This window comes from Bidens hawaiensis, unplaced genomic scaffold, assembly GCF_021521415.1.
Source record: "Bidens hawaiensis isolate Kalapana, Puna unplaced genomic scaffold, B.hawaiensis_p1.1 tig00003141_1, whole genome shotgun sequence".
Classification (NCBI taxonomy): Eukaryota; Viridiplantae; Streptophyta; class Magnoliopsida; order Asterales; family Asteraceae; genus Bidens; species Bidens hawaiensis.
The window spans coordinates 2,222,401-2,231,635 of NW_027491170.1; the positions used below are offsets into that span (position 1 = coordinate 2,222,401).

General features: G+C 36.5%; 1 pseudogene; it reads left to right on the plus strand.

The window, feature by feature from the left end:
- The first annotated feature begins 866 nt into the window (after positions 1-866).
- LOC143622431 (monolignol oxidoreductase AtBBE-like 13) lies at positions 867-4,808 on the plus strand (annotated as a pseudogene).
- Positions 4,809-9,235: the final 4,427 nt, after the last annotated feature.

A 9,235-nucleotide genomic window follows, 5' to 3' on the forward strand; every position in this document is an offset into this window, starting at 1 on the left:
ATATACCGTCTACTATATATGTGCCTGTTGTGTTCATCTTCGGTTGAGACCATAGAACACATTTCTGGCGAATGCAATTTTGCTCAACGTGTGTGGTGTGGGATTGGGGTACGGCTTAATGTTTCGTATACGGTTCCATGAAATCCGAGATTGATCTGAAACTAGTGGTTGGATTCAAATCATTTTACTAAACCAAAGAAGTTGATTGAAGCTATGATCTTTATCGCTTGGTGGAGTATGTGGGGAGGATGCAATGAAGCTATTTATGGAAATCGTGAGGGAAGTAAAGAGTTTCTTCTTGATTCTATTATAATTTCATGTCTTTTTATGGTATTCTAGTCGAAATAGTAAATGTAAGGTTAGATAGACGGATTGGTTGCAAAATCTCATTCTCTTCATGTGTATCTTACCTGATTAACGGTCTGCTAACCGGGTTGTTTCTTGTTTTATAAAGCCTGTCTTAAAAAAAACGTTATAAAATACGTGACATTTAATGGAACCATGATTCATATGTAAATAATGCAAATATATTATGTTACTTTTAGTTAATACTAATACATGTGTTTTGTGTGTATTTTGCTGTCTTTGGCTGTCTTTTAGTGGTAATAATATTTCATTATTTCTCTTTGTTGATCGTCAAAAAAAAATAGTAATTAATGTATTTACAAATATAACCCAACAAATATACAATAATTGAACTCATAATTACATCATGACCAACATTAATTTCTAAAAACATGTGAGCATTTAAGTACTAATTATATATGATACTTAAAAAATGGTATTTAGAAGAATATGATATGACTAAATTTTAATTGCAAAGAAACTGATATATATATTAATGATAGACCTCAAGACAAGTAGCAATGGCTGCTTCAACATTGATTCTCATGCTGTTATCATTATCACTCACTACATTTTCATTTTCACTTTTAGATCAAGCCTTCCATCAATGCCTTTCTGATAACATGGTGGTTTTACCAGACAAGTTTTACATCCAAGACCAAACCCCCAAATTCCTTGAAGCTCTTTATCATCGGGTGATGAATCTACGATTCCAAACCGCTAGCACTCCCCAACCTGAAGCAATTTTCATACCATTGAGCGAAGCACAAATCCAAATCGCGGTTATTTGTGCCAAAAAGCTCGGAATTCACCTACGGCTTAGAAGTGGAGGCCATGACTATGAAGGTTCCTCTTACGAGTCCCTTGCACTTGATTCATTTGTTGTTCTTGATTTAGATGCAATGCATGATGTTATTGTTAACACGACTGATAATACGGTTTGGGTTGAGGCCGGAGCCACCCTTGGTGAGCTTTACTACCGAGTTCAAGAGACGAGTAATGGAACCCTAGGGTTCCCTTCGAGTATGCACCCAAGCGTGGGTGTGGGCGGGTATGTCACGGGAGGTGGGGATGGGACCATGATGAGAAAGTACGGGCTTGCAGCTGATAATGCGTTAGATGCAAAAATTATTAACGCGAAAGGAGAGATCCTGGATCGCGCCTCCATGGGAGAGGATGTGTTTTGGGCTATACGTGGTGGTGGTGGTGGGAGCTATGGAGTCATTGTCTCATGGAAACTCAGACTCGTACCGGTCCCACCACAAAACACGGTGTTCTATATTCATAGAACATTGGAACAAGGTGCCACCAAGATTTTATACAAGTGGCCCTCACGCTTGACGAAAATCTTTTTCTCGGTGCGGTTATGGAGGTAAATCTGTAAGGCCCCGTTACGGGTAGCCCTACTTTGGATGTTGGATTTACTCATAAACACAGTTCAAATATCAGAGTTAATTAAAACTTTACGCGAAACATAAAAGCTTTCATAAAACATTTCATAATAATCCAAAACTTGCCTTAACAAACAACTTGTCTTTCAAAAGCAAAGAATTAAAATTAAAACATCATAAGTCTTCAGATGCCAGGCTCTTATTCTTCTGCCACGTGTCCCCTCAAGCGAGCTGCCTCATCCTACTCACCTGCGTGCATACTAAAAGTCAGCTATGCTGAGTGAGTTCTAGTTAATCAAGCATAATACATTACATACACTTACCTTCAATCATGCATCCGAAGATATATAATAATTACTTTACTAACTTACTTTCATTACGTTATTTCATACGTACATTCATACTTTATTACTTTCATACTATATAGTTACTGTCCATTCTATCTCAGATATTATTAGGGTCTGGTCCCTTTTTCTTCGTCTATCTCAGATATTTTAGGGTCTGGTCCCTTTCTTGTCTATCTCAGATATTATTAGGGTCTGGTCCCTTTTTACTTCTCTATCTCAGATATTATTAAGGGTCTGGTCCCTCCTTCTCTATCTCAGATATTATTAGGGTCTGGTCCCTCTTTCTTCATCTTCGTACATACTGTCTTTACATACCCATAACATGCATACTTTCTTTAATCATTCATACATATTCATATACTGTACATATATCTATCATACACATTCCTTTATCATAAACATGCCTCCCTTGTTAGCACGTGCAATATCCGAAGATCGTTCACATGCCAACAAGTTTTCATTCACATTTAAGATATACATACATAACATATAAACCATATAAGGCATACACTTACCGATTAAGGTAAGTGTATTAACTATCACATCGAGTATGCACACAGCCCCGAAAACATAACAAATAAATGGGGCTAGAAACTCACCTGAATCCTGTTACGCTCTCCGTTAATCGTTATTCCCTTCTTGAGCTGTGCACGGCTAACTGTATAATATTTACATGTATCAATTAACTACTACTACTCATATTGTATTTCTATCTTTATAAAATCCCACAATGAACGGGGGTCCGGGGGCAGCGCCCCTGGCAGCGGGGTCTAGGGGCGACAGCCCCTAGCAGGGTCCAAGGGACAAAGCCCCTGGCTGGGGTCGAGCTGCCAGGTCAGCTTGGAAAAATTTTATTTTCATTAACTGTCTTAACGCATTTCCTATTAGGATTTTAAGTTACTATTTTATTCACCTACTCATTCGTTAGCCCGATTCGTTACCTTAAAATGCATGTTAAGCGAACTTAACTTAAGCGAACTTAAGGTTCGGCAAACTTAAGACTTGGCGAACTTAGAGTCCAGCAAACATATGGTTCAGCGAAGTTGAACTTGCTTGTATCGAACTTAACATCAAGCGAAGTTAGCCAGCGAACTTGACTTTTGAACGAACTTATTTTCAAGCGAACTTATCTTGGCGTAGTTGGCTTGTAGCGAAGTTTAGCTACAGCGAACTTATGCAGCGAAGTTATACAGTAAGCGAAGTTCGTGGTCTGCAGCTCACTGGTTCGCTTCGTCGCACATTTCACAACTTAAATACTCATTTTATGATTTGGCCTTAGCCCTAAACGTTCCCTTGACCATTTGCGGTCCAATCTTGACCCGTTTATAACATAAAGCACGAACCTTTATAGTGAACGTTTAGAGAGTGGATCTAGGATTTCGTTTTAAACGAGCCGTTTAGGTTCGCGGGTTCGTTAGGTTCATTTTATCATCAAGTTTACAACTTTACGTTTCGTCTATACTCGATCTACTCCCGTTCTAAGTTTCAAGGCTAAACGGTTATAAAAACAAAAACTTTAAGATCAAGAACATACCTTTAGTGCTCGTTTGGATCTCGTTTAACTTGGTTATGAACTCTAGATCTTGTATATAGCTCGTGAGATAAAGATCTAATACATGCTAGTGTTCGTTTGGTCTCAAATCCCTATCGTCTCTCTCTCTCGGTCGAATATGGTGTAGGATGTTTGTGTTTTTTTGAGTGCGTAGAGATTAGGATGATAAGAATGAGGATTTAGGGTTTTAGGATGCTTTAGGGGATATTTATATCCCTTAAAGCCCATGGACCTAAGGCCAATCCCTTTAATCCATCTTAATTAGTCCAAGTCCATGATCTTTATTAATACTAATTAATTATTCAGGCCCAATGACTAAACGCGACTTTCTTTTATTAAATACGAAATTTTAGGATGTTACAACATCCCGATGTACCGTATCAACCTAACAAAACAATACTTACAAGTTATTACGGGCACTTTCTAGGTAAGGCGGATGAACTCTCGAAAATCATAAATGACAATATTCCCGAACTTGGATTAAAAAAAGAAGATTGTTATGAAATGAGTTGGATCAAGGCGGTTATGTACCTAGCCAAGTTCGATTATAGCGTCCCAACCTCCTACCTACTAACTGGATTACCCGCAAGCATAAACAACTTTAAATCAAAATCAGATTTTGTGAAACAAGTAATATCCGAAACCGGGATAGAGAGAATATGGAAAACGATGTTGGATAATGAGTACACCCCGTATATGATGTGGAACCCTCATGGAGGCATGATGAGCAAGTTACCCGAGTCGTCAAACCCATATCCACATAGAGATGTGCTTTTTGATATTCAATGTGTCCAATTGCCCGGAAAAGGATATAAGAAGCTCTAACCACCGTTTTCACGCGCTTCACGACCTTTACAGACACATGACGCAACATGTTTCAAAGTGGCCAAGACAAGCATATGTGAATTTTCGAGACTTTGAGCTTGGAATTAATGGTAATGGAAATGATACCAGTTTTGATGAGGCGAGTTCGTGGGGAACCAAGTATTTCAAAGACAACTTTAAAAGGTTGGCGCAAGTCAAGACTAAGTTTGACCCGGATAACTTCTTCCGCCATAAACAAAGCATCCTGGTAATCCGTCCAAAATGATATTAATTAGAAACAGTTATATTTGTGTAGTGATCATGGATCAAGTTATTCAGAGAAAATGGACCAATCAACCTAGGCATTGTGGTGTGCGTTTGTTTTCTTTTATTTTGTTTTGTTTTTTTAGCAAATGTTTTTAACTTTAAAAAAGAAGTAGAAATACAACAATGATTCATGACCTTTGTATCGGCCCACACTAACAGTGTTTTTCCTTCCTTATTTTACACACAATTGGGCTTTTACTTCTCTTTTTTTTTAATATTTGGCTACTTTTTCTAACATGAAAACTATCTTAATTCCTCTCAAATCGATTTATGAATGGAATAAGGTATGCAGTATTTACAAACAAAAGTACTATATGTATATGCATGTTAGAACTTCTTCTTAAGACTCTTAACTAATAATTACATAAAGACCAAGTTTCTATATCAATGAAGCATTAACTTTCTTTTCAGTTAGTTTGAAGCTTCCTTGGTGTTTCCACATTGTCAAGGAAGATAGCATCGATAAAATTCATTAATAAAAAGTAGTGTTTGCATCTATATATAAGCAAACGACCAACAAGTTAGCTTGTTGATAAAGACGTTGTTGCTATAGATAGATGTCGATGGGTGGAAAGTAGACATCAAATACAGTTAAGGAGATTGAACCAACAACTTTTCATTATGAAGATTAATTCCTGCTATAGGCAACTTGTTCTCCCATTGCCACTCGTCCCGTAAACGTGAAAGCATTAGAACTACAAGAAGTTGTTACTTGACAATAAAAATTTACTTCCTGCTCGAGTTATAAGATTTGATTACACATTCAGAAAAGTAAGAAAGTTACATGTTGACATCCAAAGGCTTTCTCAAGTTATTTTATAGCCTCAACCATCTTCGACGGTCTTTGGCCTATTCTTGCAAACATTCATATTCGATGGTCGAGAAAAATCAATTTGCATCAATCTGTTTCTTTATATCATGAAAGATTTTCAAGCTAATCACATGACCATCCTCATACCATGAGTGGCTGTTGCTGATCAATTTTTATGGTTTTAACTACTAATCTCAAAGATAAGATTTCTTTCATTTCAAACAAAACCACACCAAACGAATAAACATCAGATTTATGCAATTAGAATGTATGTGTTCACATAGAGTGGCACGCAATAGCCTAATGTTTACACATATGGATATGATGAAATCAGAAATGATCACTTCCCGGCCAGTCATGTTTTATAGGTATGCTACGAATTCTAATGCATGTCTTCGGTTTTTTTCTTAAATTTTAATGTGTCCGTGCATTGAATATTGGGAGTTACGGCCGTTGTGAATGTATGCTAGTACGTGCAATCTTTTGCCTTTGTTTCCAAGTTAGACCAGTGTTTTCACTTGATATTTTAGACTTCCATTAACCATAGGCTCAAAAACAACAATCCTCTCACTTATCTCTTCACAAAATCCTATAATAAAGACATTCTTATGGCTAAAACTATTAGGATTGCAATCTCTTAATAAAAATTAATTTATATAAACCATTTGTACGATCTAGACTCTTCACGATTACAGATTTGTGGCCTTCGGATTCCGAGAGAGTTCTCCTTTATACACCTTGCAAATCTAATTTCTTCCAAGTGACTTTCTTACGGCTTCAACCCCTTTTAGCTGCAGAAGTGGCATGATGTTAAGAGTAATTCTTAGGTAATCTGAAATTATCTTCACATCATGAAAACACAACTCATGTTATGAATCTTATGGGCCCAACAAGAAGAACCGGGTCCGTGGGAGCATGAAGAAAGCCTTGTCAGATATATAAATGGGGGGTTCAGAGTTAGAGATTACGATGAATGTTTAGTAAATGGTGGTTCTTCTCTCATCTCATATTTTAGTTTTATGTCTCATCTCTTCGTGTAATTACTAATACTACTACTACCACCACCACCACCAATAATAATAATAATAATAATAATAATAATAATAATAATAGTACTTAACATTTACCACACATGTTTAGTAAATAGTTTTAAACAACCTTCTTTTGTTTAAATGCTTAACATTTAATGGAACAACATTTCATATATATGTATTTAATGCAAATATATTATGTTATTTGCAGTTAATAGTAATAAATGTATATGCAAATTAAACAAAAAAATGTACAATTATGTTAACATCATAAATCCATTGACCAAAAATGTATGATAACATGTGAGCATTTATATACTAATGGAATAATAATACTTAAAATTGTAATTAGATTTATATGATATGACTAAAATATAATTGCAAAAAAATGATATATATTAATTTGACATACCTCAAGACAAGTAGCAATGGCTTCTTCAACATTGGTTCTCATGTTGTTATCATTATCACTCACTCCATTTTCATTTTCAGTTTATCTAACCTATGATCTAACCTTTCATCAATGCCTTTCTAATAAAAATGCAATTTCCCCAGAGACTTTTTACACCCAAAATGACACCATGTTCTCATATTTCCTTCAATCCCGGGTGATGAATCGACGATTCAAAACCGATAACACTCCAAAACCCGCAATTATTTTCCTCCCGTTGGACGAAAGACAAATCCAATTTGCGGTTATTTGTGCTAGAAAGCATGATATTCACCTACCTTAGAAGCGGAGGCCATGATTACGAAGGTTCCTCTTACACTTCGTATAAACCCCATCCATTTGTTGTTCTTGATTTAAGATACATGCACCACGTTAACGTAAACCCTATGGATAGTACCGTTTGGGTTGAAGTCGGAGCCATCCTTGGTGATCTTTACTATCGAGTTCAAAAGAGTAACAAAACCCTCGGGTTCCCTTCGAGTATGCACCCTAGTGTGGGTGTGGGCAGGTACATCACGGGTGGTGGGGATGGGACCATGATGAGAAAGTACGGGCTTGCAGCTGATAACGTGTTAGATGCAAGAATTATTAATGCGGACGGGGATATCCTGGATCGGGCCTCCATGGGAGAGGATGTGTTCTGGGCTATACGGGGTGGTGGTGGCGGAAGCTACGGAGTCATTGTCTCATGGAAACTAAAACTCATACCGGTCCCGCAACAAAACACAATATTCTATATTAGTAGAACATTAGAAACAGGGTGCCACCGAGATTCTATACAAGTGGCAACAAGTGGCCCCCACTCTTGATGATAATCTTTTTCTCGGTGCGATGATCGAGGTACATCCTGATGCGCCGTCTCAACCTAACAAAACGATATTTACGAGTTATTATGGACACTTTCTTGGTGATCCGGATAAACTTTTGGAAATTATAAACGAAAAGATTCCAGAACTTGGATTAAAAACCAAAGATTGTCGTGAAATGACTTGGCACGAGGCGGTTATGGACCTCCCCAAGTTCAACTACAATGTTCCAACTTCTGGTTGCCCAAACATTGACGCCCCATGGATAGACTACTTTAAATCAAAATCGGATTTTGTGAAAAAAGTAATATCGGTAACCGGGCTAGAAAGATTATGGAAAACGATGTTGGAGAATGAATATATGAGGTGGAACCCTCATGGAGGCATGGTGAATAGGAGGCCTGAGTCATCAATCCACACAGAGATGTGCTTTTTGATATACAGGATGTGTCTGTTTTCCCATGTCGGGAAAGTGATAAAAGAAGTGTTAACCACCGTTTGTATGCGCTTCATAGACTTTACAGAGACATGACCGAACATGTTTCAAACTCCCCAAGACAAGCATATGTGAATTTTCGAGATTTTGAGCTAGGAATTAATGGTGGTAGATATACGAGCTATGAAGAGGCGAGTTCGTGGGGAACCAAATATTTCAAAGACAACTTCAAAAGGTTGGCTCAGATTAAGACTCGGTTTAACCCCTCTAACTTCTTTTATCATGAACAAAGTATCCCGGTAATCCGTCCGAAATGGAATTAAACAATTAATTACCATTATAAATCAAGATTTTGTTCAGAGAAAAAGAACTTATTAACCTAGCCATTGTGGTTTGTTTCCTTTGAAATAATGTTTCAACCTCGAAAGAAGTAGAAATAAATCAATTATTCAAAGGGTTTTTTTTTTCATTTTTGGACCTCAGTAATAAGTTTTTATGGTAAAAATAATTTTTTAAAAAAAGAAAAAAAAAACAATGAGAGTGTTGGAGTGGTAAATGTAAACAATATTGAAATGTTTGTTACATTTTTAGGCATATTTATAGACTTTGACACATGTATTTATGCTAGTAAAAACTTGTTTATGTGGTACATAGTGTCGGAGTCTACTTTGGTTCGTTTTTGTTATTGTTTTTTAGGTACGGATTGATTGCAAGTAATGAAAATGTGCATTTAAAGATTTGAAAGGATCATGAATACTAAAATAGTTATAGAGAAAATGATCTTAAACGAGGAAAGTTGAGTTTGATGATATGAAGCATTCAAATAAAAGAAAAAAAAATGTTAATTAAAAATCACCACCACATCAGATTAATGCATTTGCAAAGTTGCAACTTCAAATGAAAAAAAAAAAAGAAAAAGAAAAAAAAACGGTTC